The following is a 20,732-nucleotide window of genomic DNA, read 5'->3' on the forward strand; positions in this document are numbered from 1 at the left end:
AGTACAATTTTAACAATCTTCTTCCTCCACTTCTCATTAGTCCATGTGCATTCTGGATCAGATCTCCAAAGACACTAAACACTGAGGAACAGGAAGAAAAGAGTTCAAACTGGACTGAATTTAATACAGACATTTCAGGTTGGGCACATTTGTTCAGGTTATTCACATTTTATTGGTACAGGAGAGTTTGGAAATGGAAAGAGTTTCAGAATTTAATGCTATTTTTTTGCACTAAAACAAAGACAAAAATTTGAAGTTGTTGATTGAAGATTTTTTTTGCTTAATTCAAGAGTTTCTGCTAAATTTGAGGGGGTTTTGTTGGGCTTAATTGAAGATTTTATTTTTTACTTAATTAAAGATTTTTTTTTTTTTTTTTTGCTTAATTCAAGATTTTTTTACTTAATTGAATTTTTTTTTTTTTTTTTTTTTTTTCTTAATTCAATTCAAGAATGTGGAATTTTTGCACTTTGCAAATTCCTCCCACAGGCTGGATTGGAACCTGTGGCGGGCCACATTTGTTCCCCAGGACGCATGTTTGACACCCCTGGTTTACAGGGTTCTTGTGTTTTATCCAAATAAAAATATCCATACTTTTTCAAAACTGCTATATTTTTTCCCCAGACCTTGACTTTATGTACTTATATACTTGTGTGTCTACTTTTTTGGTTGAGATTGTACTGGTTGTGTTCATTTTAATAAATATATGAATGAATGAATGTGTAATTCACAGCAAATTATGTTTTACCAACAGAACTATTTTTGAAAACATCTGAAAAAATGAAGTGCATGAACATCACACAGACATGTTTCACTAGAGTCCTTCCATTACTGACCGGTTAGTGAAATCACATCAAGTTTTTATTTGCTTTCCTAGTGTATTTCTTATCTTTGAGCAGACACTAGAATACGACTATGAGAGAAACTTTTTTTCATATTTTATTAAGACTTTCACACAAAATTCCAGACTTTTCAGGGTCTGGAAACCAACGTTTCAAAAAGACTTTCAAGACCTGCACAAGCACCCTGTGTTTGCATGAGCATAAAAGTCTAATAACTAATCAGATAATAGTAATAATCTAACACATTTTCATGCACTTAATAAATGCGATAATCGTAACCCCTGCTTTAGACGCTCCCGTCCATTATAGGATTTCTTTCACAGTTCATACGTACATTATGATGGTAGACTCAAACTTCCTGTTATTGTCTTCCACTCACGTTTGACTGTGTGACTTCTGTTCTAGACTATTTTAATTATTTTTTTTACACGTGCACAGATGTAAAAGAATAAAATAGATCAGATGAACCTGTATACATGCAGGAAGACATGGGAGTATTGGGGACAAATCCAGGTGTGTTAATCTGATTTATTGTAATCAGATTACTGCTGATCTTTTTATCATTATTTATGTGTATTTAACTGTTTCTTTTCAACAAGTAAAGTGTGAAACATTTCTTTCTCTTTTCATTTTTCCCTTGAACTTAAGAGTAATGCAAAAGAAAATCCACTGTACTTAGACTGTGAATGAACCTGTGCAAATGGAAATAAACCTCCCAGTTTTACTTGTACCTATCAAGGTTATTATTGTTAACGAAAACTAACGAAATGACAAAAACTAGAATTGTAAACACATTGTTGTTAACTGAAATAAATAAAAACTATAATTAAATCGTATGACTTAAAATATTCTGACTCATGGCTTTTCTACATGAACATTTCAATAGCTGTAACATTGGCGTTGTTATTTAATACTGCTTAAACAGGTTGAATATGTAAAATGCAAAAACCCTCAACCTACAGATGTTTGGAAGCCTTAAATTAAGTATTTTAAGCATTACCATACCAGCTTTTGTGGGAAAAATAAGTGTCCATATTTGGGCAAAAGAATGGATTTAAGGAAGAGGAATGGGTGAAACTGACCAAGCTAATGCTAACTCACTGAAAAACACTGACTAACACTGTTAAACACGTCAGGGTCTTTTGTGTTTCATAACAACAATGTCAACTTCACATTCAACTTTGACCGAATTAGCATCGAGCCAACAGAACATAATGAAGTACAAGTGCACAAGTACATACTATAACAGAATGCATGATGGTCTTTTTAAGCCCAGTTCAGATCAAATATTTGTGACATGAACTAGAATGTGCAGCTACCTATGAACATCCTGTCTGCTACGTTCTGAACATGTTCCACTTAGGGATGTAATGATATGAAAATTTCATATCACGGTTATTGTGACCAAAATTATCACGGTTATCATTATTATTGTTGTATTGTTGAAACTGTGCTCAAAATGTTCAAGAAGTACTGATACACACACTGAAATAATGGAACCAAGTTGTATTTTGAAAATAAATAAATAAATAAATAAATAAAATAAAATAAAATAAAATAAAATAAAATAAAATAAAATAAAATAAAATAAAATAAATAAATAAAATAAAATAAAATAATAGCCACGGTGTACTTTCTGTTGCAGAAACATTAAAGTATTAACATGTAAACAATCAAATATGCAAATGTGCATTAATGACGTCACCTTATGGACACTGTTTGACCATTTTCCAGATCAAGTTTAAGTTTCTTTTTCATAGACAGATAGACAGCAAGCACCTGGAGTGCTGCTGCTTCTCCAGGAAATGAGCAGTACCATTAGTTTTCAAAGTACAGTAATCAAACACAGTTATCATGATAATTAGAGTTTAAACGGTAATACTAACTGTCGGGAATTTTACCGTGGTTTATCGTTACACCGGTAATCGTTACATCCCTAGTTCCACCTCAGTTTCCCATCTCACTGCTGACATTTTCCTTCTGCTGTGTAGCTGCATACGGGCCACTTTGTAGGATCTTAAAATATGAATAAGGTCAGTGATATTGACTTATTTATTTCAGCTGCACATCTAGTATTCCTGAAATGGTAAAAACATAAAAAAAAAAAACATAGATAATTTCTACATCTATTCCTGAAGTTTTTTTGCTGTTCAGGAGAAACAGGATTTACTAAAGAATCAGCTGAGAATAAGATCACTAAAAAACTAACCTGTCACTCAAAGCAGTTCGTCAATATGCATCAGTTTACAGTGGTGTGCATTTTTCATTTCCTCAGGTCACATTTGTCCAATATGACCATTAGTTTGATCTGACAGATGTCTGTAGGTTCTCCTTTGTCCAGGTCATGGTTCTTCTGGGTTCAACTGGACTGGTTTAGCTGTTTTTGAAAACGTGTCAGCTCTCATCCAGGAGACTTCTTCAGTTCTAATAACTGGTGGGGGGGCTGTCCCCGGGGGTCACTTGTGTGTATTGTGTGTGAATTTCAGGGTCGTTGATCAGAGGGGTGGGTCACTGTCCACATCCTTCGGGGGGGTTTGTTTGGTTTCAGGTGAGTCCAGGTGTGGAAGGTTGTTGGTTGAAAACTGTTTGGGAATGTTCTTTTGGATCAGTAGAGTCTCAGACCACCACCTCTGTTCAGGGAAGGATTTTCCACTTTCACAAAAATGGCTTGTTTGACTCCTGTCTCAGACCATTTGTCTTCTGTATCTGGACACTGCCGTCCTTAAAGGAGTGTCCTTTGTCTTCCAAATGCAGATGGACCGCAGACCCTGGTCCTGAGCTGAAGGTTCTCCTGTGTTGATGTGTTTATGGAGGGGTTGTTTGGTTTCTGCTCTGTATGAGTCTGTACAGTCCTGCCAGCACTGAACGGCATAGACCATGATGCTTTGCTTCTCCCTCGGTAGTTTGTCCTCAGGATGTACCAGAGCCTGTCTCAAGGTGTTGGTGGGTTTGATCTGAAAGATTTACATATGACAAATATGTGAAAATCTAATAAATGAGGAAAGGGCTAAATACTTTTTCACAACACTATAAATGGTATATAATTGAGAAAAAAAAAACATACAAAATCACTCATGAACTGGGAAAATAGCTCTTTTTTGAACCATGTTGTAAACATCTGCAATGAAGTTGGTCATACTAACATGAGAATCTGTAGGGACTGTATTTTTCACACCCAACCTGTAACTGAAGCAGTTTTAACAGTGTTAAATAACAGTGCAAATGTTATTGAAATATTCATATATAAGAGGCAGAACAGTCAGAATATTTTAAGAGTCATCATATTCCATGACTGAAGTTACCATATTCAAGAAAATCAAACTTTTGCAAGAAAAAGTCACTTGGATCCAACTGTTGGATCCAAGTGACTTTAAAGCAGTGATTCTCAACTGCTGGATCGTACATGAAAGAACACTGGTGCAGTCCAGGGTATACAGAGTATACCTACTTATGTTTCAGTCATTGTGTATACCCTCTTCTAAACCCCCTGATGTGCTCCTTTCAGTCGTATATCTGAACCAAATAGCCCATTTTTTCCCCTGACAATGACTCCATGTTTAGTTTTGGTTCAAATGGACCTCATTTAGTGTTAAAGGGAATTATATATGTCATAATACTGGAAGGTGTCTGAGCTGTGTGTGTGTGTGTGTGTGTGTGTGTGTGTGTGTGTGTGTGTGTGTGTGTGTGTGTGTGTGTGTGCGTGTGTGTGTGTGTGTGTGTGTGTGTGTGGTTCTGAGAAATTGAGACTGGCCGGTTTGGTACCTACAGTTGAGGAATAGTCCCATCTCCACATTAAATTATTTTTTTCTTTAAAATTCCCCTTTTTTAAAGTCAGAAGGGACTGATTTCATTCATGTTGTGTCATGTCTCTTGTGTTTGGATCAGTTTGTCCAAGTAGAGTTTGCGTCGTGCACAAATGCTCAGTTGATCCAGTAGTGACAGGCAGCAGAACCGACCCATGAAGATGGAAGACACTAAACAGCACGTTGGCCGTCTGGATGGAAATATGAGGACAAAAAACCCAAGACAGAACAGTCGACTGACATCAACTATTACACACACTCTGCAGGAAGGAGCTTTCTGGTCACTGAAGCACTTCCAGCTTAAAATACCACATTATCGCAAAGCGTATGTTAGTCAGGATTCAGCTAGTTTACCATAATACTGGAAGGTGTCAGAGCATCTGTGTGTGTGTGTATCTGCACAGATCTGACGAATCAAGCCGTTTTTAACTGATCATTACTTAAAACATCCAAATCTACTGCATTTTATTCCAATTAGGGAAAAGTCTTTTGGGGTAAATTTGGGGGATTCAGGATGTTTTTTATATCTCAGTGTATTCAAGTTCCCATGGGGAATTGTTCCCATAGCTACAGGAGTGGATGTATCCACAGGGATTTAAACTAGTATTTCCATATTTATCATCTCCACCTGCTGCTCACCTTGGTTTATCATTTACCTGCGCTAGGAGGTGTTGTGATCACTTTGCTCTGTGTGTTTGTTTGTTTGTTTGTTTGTTTGTTTGCAACTTTAGTGTAAAACTCTTCCACCCATCTTTCCCAGATCTTCCCCACAGATAGGCCTAGGCCCTGGGACCAACCCAGTCCATTTTGGTCCCAGTAGGACAAAGTTCAAGGTCACAGCAAGGTCACAACATCTACAGTTTTCCATCTGTCATCATTGAGCAATTTTCCAAAATTCATCAAAAATTCAAAACGACTCCGATTCTCCTCCAGTTGGATCCACCTGTAGCTTAGAACAATATCTTGTATCTAAAACTAAATTGTCCACATCCACTGTGGAATGTGGACTCTGTGGACATTTACACTGAACACTGAAAATCCCATTTACCACACATTTAAAATTAGAACTCAACAAATATTGATTGGAATTGAATAGAATTTGACAGACACATGACTGGTACCGAGCTTCAACTGTTTCTGCTGTATGGAACAACCTGGAAACTGTTGAATTTAAACAGAAATAGTCGATCCACACATGCACACTGTTCAGGGGGCTTGACGAAGGTTTGCGTTCTCTGAACACTTGTTAAACTTGTCTTCTGTGTTTTCATACTGTGATATTCTGGATTATCTCAGGTTCAAAACAAACTGTCTTCATTAAATACATTTAAGAACTTTAACTTTTATCAGTTTGGGTCTCGTCTTCTCATTGTGGGGTGACGGTACTGTAGGTCCTGAAGCCGGACCAGTTCAGAACCACTGGTTTGACGGATCTGGAAGTTTAGACACTCGTGCATTGGCTGGAAGTTGCCATTTCATGTATGATTATGGATATTCACAGAGCACCTCTAATCCTTTTTCTCTTAAAATGCACCATCATATTATGGAAAGCATGACACCAGCGTTAATGCATTACTTTTTGTTCTTTGAGAGAAAAGGTGCACTGATAGGCAGCAGCACATGGACGAGTAATGGAGTTACACTGAAAGAGATACTGTAGGTTAGGAGCATATAGACAACCTCCTCCCTATCTCTCTCTTTTAATGTCTCAGCTCTGGTTTGTCTCACTTAATTCTATCTCCTCATCTCCTGATCCATCCATCAGTGTCTCTCCCTCCCTCTCTCTCTCCCTCTCTCTCTCACACACATCCTTTTCCTCTCTCGCCCCTCTGCTTGGCTTCACATTTGCTCTCCCTACAACTCATTTTCACTTCCATCATCCTTTCTTTCCTCTTTGTCTCTCTCTTCTTTGATGAGTGAGTGAGTGAGTGTGCTCCCTCTCTCTCTCCCTCTCTCTCTCACACACATCCTTTTCCTCTCTCGCCCCTCTGCTTGGCTTCACATTTGCTCTCCCTACAACTCATTTTCACTTCCATCATCCTTTCTTTCCTCTTTGTCTCTCTCTTCTTTGATGAGTGAGTGAGTGAGTGTGGGCGATGGGAGGGGAAAGGGAAGGGGGAGGGGGCCATAGCCGCTGATGCACTCCTGGTCATTAATAAAAGTTTTATACCCAGTCAGGAAATGCATTTGAGCCCCGGTGGCTGGAGCTCCTCTCAGACACACAGGAAATGGGCGCTTGGCCGACAGCCAATCCTGCTATTTCAGGGGTTCGGCCGGAGCCAATCAAGCTGGGCCTGGTCAGTTAATGGATCAGTGGCTCTACTCTGCTTTACAACCAAATATCAGCAACAATTAGGAGGTGTGGAGGGGGGTGACGGGGGGGACTAGGGCTGGAGATTTGTGTGAGGCAAGAGAGAAAAGCTGCTGAAGAGCATTGAAAACAAGTGTTCAGAGAACACAAACCTCCTCCTTCACCCTCAACAGTGTGCATGTGTGGATCGACTGTTTCTGTTTAAACTAAACAGTTTCCAGGTTGTTCCATACAGCAGAAACAGTTGAAGCTTGGTACCAGTCATGTGTCTGTCAAATTAGATTCAATTCCAGTCAATATTAGTTGAGTTCTAATTTTAAATGTGTGGTAAATGGGATTTCAGTGTTAAATGCAAATGTCCACAGAGTCCACATTCCACAGTGGATGTGGACAATTTTGTGCCAGATGCAAGATATTGTTCTAAGCTACAGGTGGATCCAACTGGAGGCTAATCAGAGTCTAAACACTTGTTTAGGAGAGTAGGTTAGATTAATGTAATTTGGTTTTCTTGGTTATGTTTGTAGGTAAGCACAGTGGGCTTTAAGTTATTCTGTTTCCTATTTTTGTTACTTTGATTCCCTTCCTGAGTTCACTTTTTGTACGTTCTTGTGTAAATAAATCTCTCAAATTGCAGTTTTGTCGATTGCTGGTCCTTTATTTTGTAGCTTGCTCCTGTTTGTTAAGGGACATGGAGGGAGGGGAGTCTCATACCATGTTTGCTTCTCGGTAATCCCTAGACCACAGGTGTCAAACATGTGGCCCGGGGGCCAAATCCGGCCCACCAAAGGGTCCAGTCCGGCCCCTGGGATGAATTTGTGAAATGCAAAAATTACACTGTGAAGATATTAACAATCCTTTTAGTTCAGGTTCCACATTCAGACCAATTCATTCTCCAGTGGGCAGGACCAGTCAAATACTATCAGAATAACATAGAAATGTAAATATTGTTATGCATTTACACTAAAACAAAGTATAATTTTGCAAAAAATGTGAATAACCTGATCAAATACAAAAAACTTGAAATGTCTTAAGAGAAGTACAAGTTTAACAATATTTTGTCTGTTATTAAATATTCTGTGTGTTTGTAGATCCACTGTGATCTGTAAGTTATAATGTACATGTGGAAATGATAAACTGAGGCAGAATATTGTTAAAATTACACTTATTTTTTCAGTTTGTTCATGTTATGCACATCTTTTGAAAGGGTAGTTTGTAGATGTAAACCTTTTCATAAGGTAAATTTACTTTTTTCGCCCTAAAACATAGAGAAAAGTTTGGAGTTGACATTATTTCTATATTATTCTGTTATTATTTTACTGGCTTGGCCCACTGCAGATCAAATTTAGCGAATGTGGAACTGAACTAACATGAGTTTGACAGCCCTGCCTTAGACTGAGCGTAACACATTATTGACATCACAACATGCAGACATTTAGTATTGAACATGTGCATAATTATTATTATTACTATATTGTATTATCATACCTGATGGTGTGAGGACTACTGGTGAAGTTCTGCAGGGTACATTTGGTGAACACCATGTCAGTACTCTCCTCTGCAGCTGTTGGACCAACATATCAACATGAGGCATGATTTGATGAAACAGCTGCAGGAAGTCTTCATCCTGCATCATCCTCAGGAAGCCAGATGCCTCCTTCACTGTGGTGCGGTCAGATGAGCCGTCTGCCCTGATGGGCTCCAAACACTCTGTGAGGTCGCCCACATTCATGGACAGTACTGACGATCCTGCTGTTGAAGTTCCATCTAGTGGGTGATGTTCTAGGCAACAGGCAACAATCTGGTGGAGAAGGGCCGTGCATTTGGGTGAACGGGTAAAAAAACTGGAAATCCCACCCAAGCCAGAGAAAAAACCTCTCACTGATGGGATGTGTGAAGTGATCTGCTGCATGAGTAAATTCAGCTGGTGTGCATGAGGCGGCCCAGGATATGCCGGTTCTTGCTCACCTCAATGTTGTGACGGCACACAGCTATCCTGTCGCTCTCATCCAACTGTAGTGCAAAGTTTACTCTCCCAAAGGCTGAAAGTTTCAGGCAGCTGTCCAGATGCATTTTCAGTGCTTCACGTTTCTTCACCTTTTCTGACATGGTGCCCATCACTAACACCTGTCTTTGTGCAGGTGGTGTCTGTGTTGGCATCAGGGTGAATTAGGACACATGGGCAGCAGAACAGAGTGTTAGCCACTTCACACTCTGTTAGCCATGTTTTTGCTGGTACCAGCTCTGGGAAAATCCACGACTGTATGTTTTCCCTGCTTTTGTCGACACCTGCTTGGTATTTCAATGTGGTCAGGGTGGTCCCAATTCTTTAATAGACAATTTACCAACATTACTTTGAGGCCTGAACAGTAATTCCCTCAATCAAATGACAGAGTTGTAGTTGTTAGCCATGTCCATCTTGCGATCTCCCAACATGCGCCCTTGTGCGTATCATCCAGGCATGTATTAGTGTGTAACAGGGCAGTAACTGAAAAGTCGGTTTGTCAACATGTCGACGTCTGTGGCACAAGTTGACATTACTTTGGAGGAATCGACTAGTCGTGTGTTATTCTCTCTCTTCCTTCCATCACCCAACAGCGCTGAACCTTCGTTCAGCTCATGTTGATACTCTCATCTTTCTACATGAAAACATGGAGCGACAGTGAGTGGTAGTGATGTGCAGATCAGCGGACCTGGCTCAGGTTGGCGCGGGTCCAAAAAATGTCACTTTATTTGCTGGGTGGGTCAAAAAATCCAACTGTGATCTATTTAAACTGTGGTCTCAGTAATGTTCTGAACCATGGAAGCACCACCAGTACTGAAGAATACTGTGGACAAACAGTGGGTTTGGATTATTCTGTTCATTTATTTCATTCAGACAATGTGCTCTTTTCTCTAACATGCTGTGCGTCTTTTCTGCCGCTGTCTGAACCTTTAACCACTTTATGTTGTTCAGTTAAATTTAAAAGAAAATTCCAGGTGTTAGCCTGTGTTTAGTTTGGTTAAAATGTCCGAGTAGGACTGTTGGTGCTTGTGTCTTTTTTATTCTGCTCTTTACTATGTATGACACTCCCCAGGTAAGTGCTGACTTCACTTACACTTCACGTCACACAGTAAAGAGCAGAATAAAAAAGACACAAGCACCAACAGTCCTTCTCACTTACCTTGGGAGTGTCATCAGCAACGACAGAGGGACATTTAAGGATACAGAGGGGCGAACAGGGAAAGCCAAACCTGCATTCTCACAGCTAAAGCCAGTGTGGAGAGCAAAAAACATCACTATAAGAACCAAACTTCGGATCTTCGAAACAAACGTCAAGTCTATTCTCCTGTACGGGTGCAAAACTTGGGGTCTCTCAAAGATGAACATCGAAAAGCTTCAGATATTTGCCAACACAAGATTACGATACATCTTAGGGATTTGGTGGCCAAATAAGATCAGCAATCAGGCCTTGCTGAAGAGAACAAGTCAAGAGCCAGTTGAGACTACAATAAGAAGAAGGAAGTGGCGATGGATAGGTCACACTTTCCAAAAGCCACATACCCCCATCACCAGAAAAGCACCTGACTGGAACCCCCAGGGGAAAAGAAAAAGAGGAAGGCCACGATTGTCTTGGAGAAGAGGTGTCACAGAAGATCTAACCCACGCCAACACCTCATGGCAAGAGGCAAAGAAGACTGTCTGTGACCACAGGAGATGGAGATCCTTCACCGAGGCCCTGTGCTCCAGAGTGGGCCCAGAGGATTAAGTCTAAGTCTAAGTTACTGTGTATGGTTAATGCTCCAGTGAACTTTGGTACGAGTTGCTCATTGTTGAACAGCTGTATGTCTGTGTTGTTCCTCCGCTGTCAATGTGATGATGTCATCATACGACAAGTCGACTCGACTGTGACTTTATTGACAAATAAGTCGATCTGGAAAAATCTGAAGTCACTAATGCATTAGTGTGTATGATGAAATCGTGTTGGGGCAGTTCCTCCTGGAACCCAAATGAACTGTAGGGTCCAAAATTTGGAAAAAAAAGAATCTCACCATGTGCGTCTATGAGGCTGAACCCCACAGTTCGTCTAAACTGCCCTTGGAGCAATAACACTGGAGGAAGAACAGAACACTGAGTCCTGTTACCTGGTTCTGGTACTACGGACCGCTTTAGTCTGTACTTATAATTTACAAGATTTAGTTCATTTAGTCTGTTCATTATTATTCACCCGGTGTCCCTTTTCACCACTCCCCTCTGGAGGAGGGGCTACTGTTTCAGATGTAGACCTCTGGGGCCCAATGACGATGGGATCTGAGGAGACTCATCTATGCCCTGTCCTGACCTGTGACCCCAGACCTCCAAACCCACCCTCACCTGTCTGGATGGACCCCCTCATGTGCCCCCACCCTGCTGCATCTTCACAGACTGGAACTACATCATCAGATGGATGTCCATCAGTCCTGGTTCATCTCCAGTCTGTCTGTTCATGGGAGTAGATCTGTCCTTCACTGTGGTTCTCCTCCAGGTTCCTCTTTTCTCTCTGGGTTTTTGGAGTTTTACTTTGTGCAGAAGGAGGGTCTAAGGACGGGGGATGACCAGGACAGTAATCCATTTCCTTCATCTGCTGTTTATTTGACTGTTTGTTTTCATATCCAACTAATTCTGTAAAACCCTGTGAGGCAACCTTGTGATATAGGACTCTACAAATAAAATTGAATTGAAAATTGAATTGAACTGAATTGAGAGCTGACTGAAATTGCCCAGGGGGGTGGGGCTGCTGTTTGGAAAGTGACATTCAGGCTGTTGAATGTCAGTGATATTCAGGCTGCTCATTGGACAATAATATTAAGACTTCAACTGGAAAAATAAACTCTTTTTTCTCTCTTTTTTCATGTGGCTTAAACCTTCCATGCATGAATTATGAGAACCAGTGTCAAGATTTTGTTTCCTGAGTGGTTTTGTTTAGGCATGACAAAAAAAAAAAAAAAAAAGCGATTGAATTGTTTTTAATGAGCCTATTCCTCATGGAGTTACAGAAATGTCCACTCAGCTGGACACCATGTGTTTAATTTTTGAAGCAAAGAAACGTGTATTTAAAACGCAATTTCAGAAAGTGATATACTGTGTGAAAACTATTAAATAAAAACCTTTTTAATGCAGCTAATCTGATGTTTTCTCACACATTTGATCATATTCTAATACTACTTATTACTCACTTCATGGAGATAATGTACCCCCCCCACCCCCCCACCCCAAAAAAAAAAAGGTTTTGTTTAAGAAAAGTTAATTACAGTCTAATAACATTTAGCAATTGAATATACACTCAAACATGTTACTGCAGATCAGATTTATTAATTTACAGATATGGTCTGAATGTCAGTGTATGAGATGGTGCATAAGTATTCACTGTGTTGGCTGATATGGAACTAAAACAACAAAACCTGTGAATATATGACAGAACAGCGGGAGAAGAACTGTCCACTGGACTGACCACTGTGCATGAAAGGGTTAAGGAGGGCGGTGCATTATCGCCCACTATGGGCCAGCTGCCACGGATCTCCACTAGCTGGTAAGCATCTGGGCATCATTCATAAAAGGAGTTCATGAACGAGTAAACACTGATACAACCCATATCAGTCATCAAGAACACAAACCAACTGAAACACACTGAGTCTAGAGAATGTATCTGAGCGTACAGGCAGGAATAATGACTTCATCAGCTGCATGCTGGTAACCAGGCCATGTGACATTGATCCCTGCCTGACCCAGAACATCCCCCTCTAGTTTTTTTAACCCACCATCCAACAACCTACTCCTGATCTAAACTGTTGAATTCCTGTTGATCCACTAATCCTATCAATCCATGTCAATAATTGGTGTAAAATACAGTTCTTCATCTTTTCCTGGTCATCAGATATGACCATATTTGGATGTTCAGAGGCTGTGTAGTTACCATGGAAACACCGTCATCTTCTACAACATTGATTCACCAGTCAAACCCATGGAGTTGGATCAATGACAGTGGATGGACACACTGGGGTTATGTTCAGTTAATGATGGATTTTACTGTAAAAGTCACTTTTTCTTCATTTTTTCTGTTTCTGATAAAATAACCTTTGAATTTAATCTGAGCTTTAATGAACATCTACATGATCAGTGAATTAAATATAGGAAATTACATGATTTTATACCAGAAAATTGCAAAATACAGAGGATAATATTATAATAAATGGTGATAAACCACTTAAGAAAGGTTAAATAGAGAGAAAAAAATTATTTGTCTAGATCTAAGGGACTTGACTTTTCATATATTCTGCTGATAAGAAGCTAAAGGACAGAAGGGGTAGGATTAAATAAATTGTATAAAAATGTACAAATGTAACAGGGTAAACATATGTGTGCCAGACATGAGGTGAATGCACAACAGTGAGGTGTGTACGGGTTAGTGGTTTTACTTCAACAATTTTTTGGTCTTTTTTATTTATTTATTTTTTAACAAAGTTATAAAGTCCTGTAATTGGGCGATTTTCTCTCTAACAAACTCTACACTGTAAAAAAAATCTGTAATTTATCAGAATTTTCACTCTTTATTTTACAGATTTTTCCTGTATTTTTAACATACAGGAAAATATCAATGAAATGACAAAAACAGACTGTGATTTTACGTGTCAAATGTAAAATAACATGAAAAACTGTAACTGTGAATAACAATAGAATTTCCATTTTTTAAAAGATTTTTTTTTCTTTTTTTCACACAAAAATACAGTTAAAATACATTTGCAAAAGTATTGTAATTTCACAAATATTTCTTTTCTATTTATGAGATTAAACTGTTAATTTAAAGTTTAATATTGTAAAAAAAAAAATAAAAAATCATAAAACAAGATAAAATTACTGACAATTAACCATAAAAGAAGTATTAGTTCTGTCAGTTGAACCAGACTTGTTTGTTAATTGACAAATATCTTGTGTAATTACAGGAGGTTTCACAGCAAAAATGTTGAATAAATGTATTTTTGTGAATGTATAACATGTATAAGCACTGATAAACTGTCCAAATACAGTTTTTATCAGTGGATTGGACAACTGAGTCTCACTGAAAATTATTTATATATATATTTATAGGGAATTGGATTGTTTTAATACATGTAAATATTCTGTATTAAACATTAAAAAGTCAAAAAAAAAAAGAAGAAGCAAAATCTCATGTAAAGTTAGGGCAAAAAACTGTATTTTAATTCTGGAAAATTACTGTATTTTTATGAGATGGTTATTCTCTGTTATTTACTGTGTACTGTGTTATGTACTTTTTTGGCACCCCCGCTGCCGGAATAATACAGTTTTTTTACATTTTTTTAAATTTTTTTTTTTACAGTATATGGAAGAGAAAAAAACAAGTCTTGAAAATAAACATCAGACCATTTTATTTTGTTTATATCAGTACTTCCTTTACATCTATGTCTTTTTGTCTTCATCGTTGATCCCTGTATAATGTGTGGTGCTACATATTTGTATTCCTCCTATAATCATATCCTTTCTTTATTTCCTTCTCAGTGTCTCTATCAGCAGTTTGTTTCATCTCAGATATTTTTCTCAACAGGAAACAGAGCCCCCCCCACCATTAGGGATCAGTGTCTAGTTACATTACTGTGTGTGTGTGTGTGTGTGTGTGTGTGTGTGTGTGTGTGTGTGTGTGTGTGTGTGTGTGTGTGTGTGTGTGTGCGTGTCTACATAAGTGCGTCCTGCTCAGATAGTTGCAAGTTGCTGAGTAAGGCCACAGACCCATATACAGACAAAAGCACATACATGCACAGACACACACACACACACACACACACACACACACACACACACGCACACACAGGTCAGATTACAGTTGTGCAGCATATTGCCAGTGATGTCACTGGGCTTCATGGAATGAATGAGTGAACTGAATGCATATTCTGTGTTTATTTCAGCTCACATCCTTTATCTGCCTCTGCCTGGTGTTATGTTCTCACTACTCTGCAAATAAAAAATGATGCTCTTTCATATGTAAAGAGTCATGCCTGTCTGGTTTTTAGTGACCCCCAGTGGTTAGACTTCTGTGTTGGTGGGCGTGGCTGCAGGTTCAACCAACACACCTGTGACCACACCCACCGCAGATGTACAACCTCTGAAACCTTCAGCTTCACTATGTCAGTTATGAACTAATTAGAAAAGCAGCTGTGATTTCAGACGATCCTACCACACTTATACTATCCAAGGTTATGATAGTTTTGGATTTTTAATTATTGTTTAGTTTTATTTAGTTTTGACTTTTTTTTCTCTAATTCAGTTCGTTTGAATTCATTTTTAGAGCAGGTTTGATATTTTTTTTAGTTTTTGTTATTTTCTAAATGCTTAGTTTTAGTTTTTTTTTTAAATCTCTTTTCTCTTCTTCTCTGTGCTCCTATTCAAATCAATCCCAGACAGGACTCTGCTGCTTTAGTCTCCATGTTTCCAGGTAGAGTGGGGACCAGAAGACGACTGGAAACCACAAGTGAACACAAGTGACGGACCCTTAAATATCAGATGGTGACAGCAGAGAAAACTGCTTGAGGGAAATAAATCGATTTCATATCAATCCGACATTGACAAAGACGAAAACAAAGGGAATTTTATCCATAATTTTTTATCTGTTTTAGTTAGTTTTATAAACACACAATACAGTTTCAGTTAGTTATGTTTTTTTCTTTTAGTTATAGTTTGTATTTATTTCAGTTACAAAAATGTTTTGGCAATTCTAGTTTTCGTCATTTTGTTAGTTTTCATTAACGATGATAACCTTGATACTATCGACTATTTGCTTTGTGTTGGAGGAGCTGTATTTGAAAAAACTAGAGCTGAAAGAGAGGCTGGGTGACAAGCTGCTGCCTCCAGTTTAAACCATGATGGCGTATCAGCTCCTGGATCTTCATAAAGCCAGTGGACAATTGGTCGTAGATTTGCAGCCCAATAATAATAGATAAAATTAGGAGCAGCCATTCCTCCTAACCTTTTAGGCTTCTGCAGCACAGTCCATGAAAGCCGTGGTGGCTGCCATTCCAAATAAAAGTTGATAAGATGCCGTTTAATTTATTGAAAAATGTTTTGGGGATAAAAACTGGTGAACTTTGGAAAAGATAGGTATATTTAGGTAAAATATTCAATTGGACAGAATTTATACGACCAGCAACAGATAAAGGAAGAGAGGACCAGGGATGTCGGGTGGACTTTGTCTGATCTAGTAAAGCTTGAAAATTAACAGAAAAAAGATCCGAATACTTTTGAGTAACAGTGCTACTGATACTACTTTTTTTAGTAAACAAACAACAGAGCCAAATACCCATGAGAACATAGAAATAAAAGAGCTGGCAGGATTCCCCCCAAAAATAATAACAAACAAAAACATGAACCTCCACCGCATCTACATTTGAATAAATACCTAAAAATATCCATACAATACTTTTTAATATAAATACAGTATCATGAAATAAAATATCACGATATATTGCGGAACCAATATTTTCTCACACTCCTACTTATTAGAACCCTTTAATGAATGATCTGTAAGTAAATATGTCATTAGTTATGTTAGAGGGCAGATAGAGGCTCTGACATCTGCACTATCAGACTTTGATTGATCATTTGATTGACAGGAAGCTTGTACACTGATTCTGCTGCTGTTGACTGAAACTAAAACTGTCGTTCCTGACACTCGTCCAGCTCTGCTGTTGTTGTCAGATGATGTTGTAAAAGGATCTGTGCGATTGTGTTTGACAAAGTTTACTGAGTCGGTAAACTAGCATTTACAGCTTACTCACTCATCAACCCTTGCATCGCTGCAGCACCATCCCATAATAATAATACTAATAATAATAGATTTAATTTAAAGATACCTCTCACAACCCTCTTCTGGTGTGGGCGTCAGTGGAAGATGACATGGTGGGTAAGTGGGAACCACAGCAGGGTTTAGTCATCATCATCTTAGACCCAACAGTAACTGATCTGTAGAACAAACAGATTAAAAGCAGCTAGAGCAGGGTTCTAAACTCCTGTTCTGTCAGGTTCCACATTCAGCCCCATTGGATCTGCAGTGGGTCAGACCAGTCAAATAAGAACAGAACCCATAGGAAATCATGACAACTGCAATTTTTTGTCTTTGTTTTAGTGTAAAACAAAACAAAACATTAAATTCTGAAAATACTTACTTTTAGAAACTATCCAAACAAAACAGATGTGAATAACCTGAAAAAAATGACATTTCTTCAGATAAATCAGTGTAATTTTCTCAGTCTTCTTCCTCCACTTCTCATTAGTCCATGTGCATTCTGGATCAGATCTCCAAAGACACTAAACACTGAGGAACAGGAAGAAAAGAGTTCAAACTGGACTGAATTTAATACAGACATTTCAGGTTGGACACATTTGTTCAGGTTAGTCACATTTTATTGGTACAGGAGAGTTTGGAAATGGAAAGAGTTTCACAATTTAATGTTTTTTGGGATTTTTTGCACTAAAATTTGAAGGTGTCATTATTTATAGTCATAATGTTAGGTGTTTTTTTGGGTGGTTTTTAGATGATTTTTTGGTGGGTTTTTTTTGATGAGTTTTAGGTGTTTTTTGGGTGATTTTTCGGTGTTTTTTGGGTGCTTATAGTTGGTTTTTGGGTGATTTTTAGGTGGTTTTTGGGTGGTTTTTAAGTGGTTTTTTAGGTGGTTTTTGGGTGATTTTAGGTGGTTTTGGGTGGTTTTTAAGTGGTTTTTTAGGTGGTTTTTGGGTGATTTTAGGTGGTTTTGGGTGGTTTTTAAGTGGTTTTTTTAGGTGGTTTTTTTAGGTGGTTTTTGGGTGATTTTAGGTAGTTTTTGGGTGGTTTTTAGGTGGTTTTGGGTGGTTTTTAAGTGGTTTTTTTAGGTGGTTTTTGGGTGATTTTAGGTGGTTTTTGGGTGGTTTTTAAGTGTTTTTTTAGGTGGTTTTTGGGTGCTTATTGGTGGTTTTTGGGTGATTTTTAGGCGGTTTTTGGGTGGTTTTCAAGTGTTTTTTTAGGTGGTTTTTGGGTGATTTTAGGTGGTTTTTGGGTGGTTTTTAAGTGTTTTTTTAGGTGGTTTTTGGGTGATTTTAGGTGGTTTTTGGGTGGTTTTTAAGTGGTTTTTTTTTAGGTGGTTTTTGGGTGCTTATAGGTGGTTTTGGGTGGTTTTTAAGTGTTTTTTTTTAGGTGGTTTTTGGGTGATTTTAGGTGGTTTTTGGGTGGTTTTTAAGTGTTTTTTTTAGGTGGTTTTTGGGTGGTTTTTAAGTGGTTTTTTTTTAGGTGGTTTTTGGGTGCTTATAGGTGTTTTTGGGTGGTTTTTAAGTGTTTTTTTAGGTGGTTTTTGGGTGCTTATAGGTGGTTTTGGGTGGTTTTCAAGTGTTTTTTTAGGTGGTTTTTGGGTGATTTTAGGTGGTTTTTGGGTGGTTTTTAAGTGGTTTTTTAGGTGGTTTTTGGGTGCTTATAGGTGGTTTTGGGTGGTTTTCAAGTGGTTTTTTAGGTGGTTTTTGGGTGATTTTAGGTGGTTTTTGGGTGGTTTTTAAGTGGTTTTTTTTAGGTGGTTTTTGGGTGCTTATAGGTGGTTTTGGGTGGTTTTCAAGTGTTTTTTTAGGTGGTTTTTGGGTGATTTTAGGTGGTTTTTGGGTGGTTTTTAAGTGGTTTTTTAGGTGGTTTTTGGGTGCTTATAGGTGGTTTTGGGTGGTTTTCAAGTGTTTTTTTAGGTGGTTTTTGGGTGCTTATAGGTGGTTTTGGGTGGTTTTCAAGTGTTTTTTTAGGTGGTTTTTGGGTGATTTTAGGTGGTTTTTGGGTGGTTTTTAAGTGGTTTTTTAGGTGGTTTTTGGGTGCTTATAGGTGGTTTTGGGTGGTTTTCAAGTGTTTTTTTAGGTGGTTTTTGGGTGATTTTAGGTGGTTTTTGGGTGATTTTTAAGTGGTTTTTTAGGTGGTTTTTGGGTGCTTATAGGTGGTTTTTGGGTGATTTTTTAGTGTTGTGTGGGTGATTTTTAGGTGTTTTTTTGGATGATTTTTGGGTGGTTTTTAACATGTTTTTTAGGTGGTTTTGGGTGATTTTTAAGTGTATTTTGGGTGGTTTTTAGGGTGTGTTTTGGGTGGTTTTTAGGTGTTTTTGTTTTTTTGAATAATTTTTAGGTGGTTTTATGTCACAGTAACTCTGTCCACATCTTATGATTTATTAAGTGCTTTCTATCTTGGGGACTTTGTACATGACTGTGAAACCTTTCTTGTTTTTTTTTTTTTTTTAACTGGTGACAGTAGTGTTGTATAATTTCCTGTTTGAAAGTGCAACCAACCTCAGAGTGTTTTGACACTAACTGAATTGAGCCATGTCTCAGTTTGACCCACACCACATCTTTTGGTCGAACAAAACACCAGCAGCTCCATCCACACTGTGGTCCAGGGGAAGATTCACTTTCACTTGTTCCAGTTAAAATGAATCAAGTCTGAGCCAAAGGCAGGTGTGTCTGAACTTTAAAGTTAAACATGGTGTTCCACAAGGGGTCTGTGCTGGGACCAAGGTTCGAATAGTTTTGGATTTTTCATTCTAGTTTAGTTTGATTTAGTTTTGACTTTTTTTTCTCTAATTCAGTTCATTTTAATTCGTTTTTAGAGCAGGTTTGCTAGTTTTTAGTAAGTTTTTGTTATTTTCTAAATGCTTAGTTTTAGTTTAGTTTTAGTTGTTTTTTTTTTTTTTAATCTCTTTTCTCTTCTTCTCTGTCGTCGTATTCAAATAAATCCCAGACAGGACTCTGCTGCGTTCTCCCAACTTTAGTCTCCATGTTTCCAGGTAGAGTGGGGACCAGAAGACGACTGGAAACCACAAGTGAACACAAGTGATGGAGCAAAAAGTGTCGTATGGAGACAGCACAGAAAATTGCTAGACCGAAATAAATCGATTTCATATCAATCCGACATTGACAAAGACGAAAACGAAGGGAATTTTATCCATAATTTTTATCTGTTTTAGTTAGTTTTGTGAACACACAATACAGTTTCAGTTAGTTATGATTTTTTTCTTTTAATTATAGTTTTTATTTATTTCAGTTAACGAAAATGTTTTTTCAATTCTAGTTTTCGTCATTTTGTTAGTTTTCATTAACGATAATAACCTTGGCTGGGACTAATGCATTTTACTTCAAACTGAAGTGACTTTGAAATGAAAATGCTCAAATGAAGTCTAATATATGTATTTTGGCCTTAAAGGGACTTTGCTTGTCTATAAATTTAGTTTGATTCAATTAGAAAAGTCATAAAATCCAGACCAATAGGACTGAAAGTGTTCAGACACACAGTGTTGGGGACACAACTTTGCAGGCGTACCTTTTAAAACTCCAGTCGTTCATCATGACAGTAGTTCAAACAAACTCCATTTCTAACCCTGGAGAAATGGAGTTTGTAAAACTACAAATAGAAAAAATACTTTTAATAACTCCTTTCTATTTTCAGTTTAAATAGTGAATGTACATGTGGTGAATATGAAACCAAATATGGACACAGTTGGGGCGGCACGGGTTGTCCACGGTGGTGACGACCACATGACGTTAGTAATAATCGCACATCTGCGAAGCATTGGAGTGGTGCCAGGACCAGCCAATCAGAGGTAGCGTTGGCTGTGATGTCATGACATGATCATGTCTTCAAAGACATTCAGGAGGAAATGACACTCTTCTAGTTTCTGGTCCAAAATTGAAAAATATATAATATCTAATAGTAATGAAAAGATAACTATAACATCCCAAAATGTAATTACGTATTTTAAACATGA

This window comes from Sphaeramia orbicularis, chromosome 14, assembly GCF_902148855.1.
Source record: "Sphaeramia orbicularis chromosome 14, fSphaOr1.1, whole genome shotgun sequence".
Lineage (NCBI taxonomy): Eukaryota > Metazoa > Chordata > Actinopteri > Kurtiformes > Apogonidae > Sphaeramia > Sphaeramia orbicularis.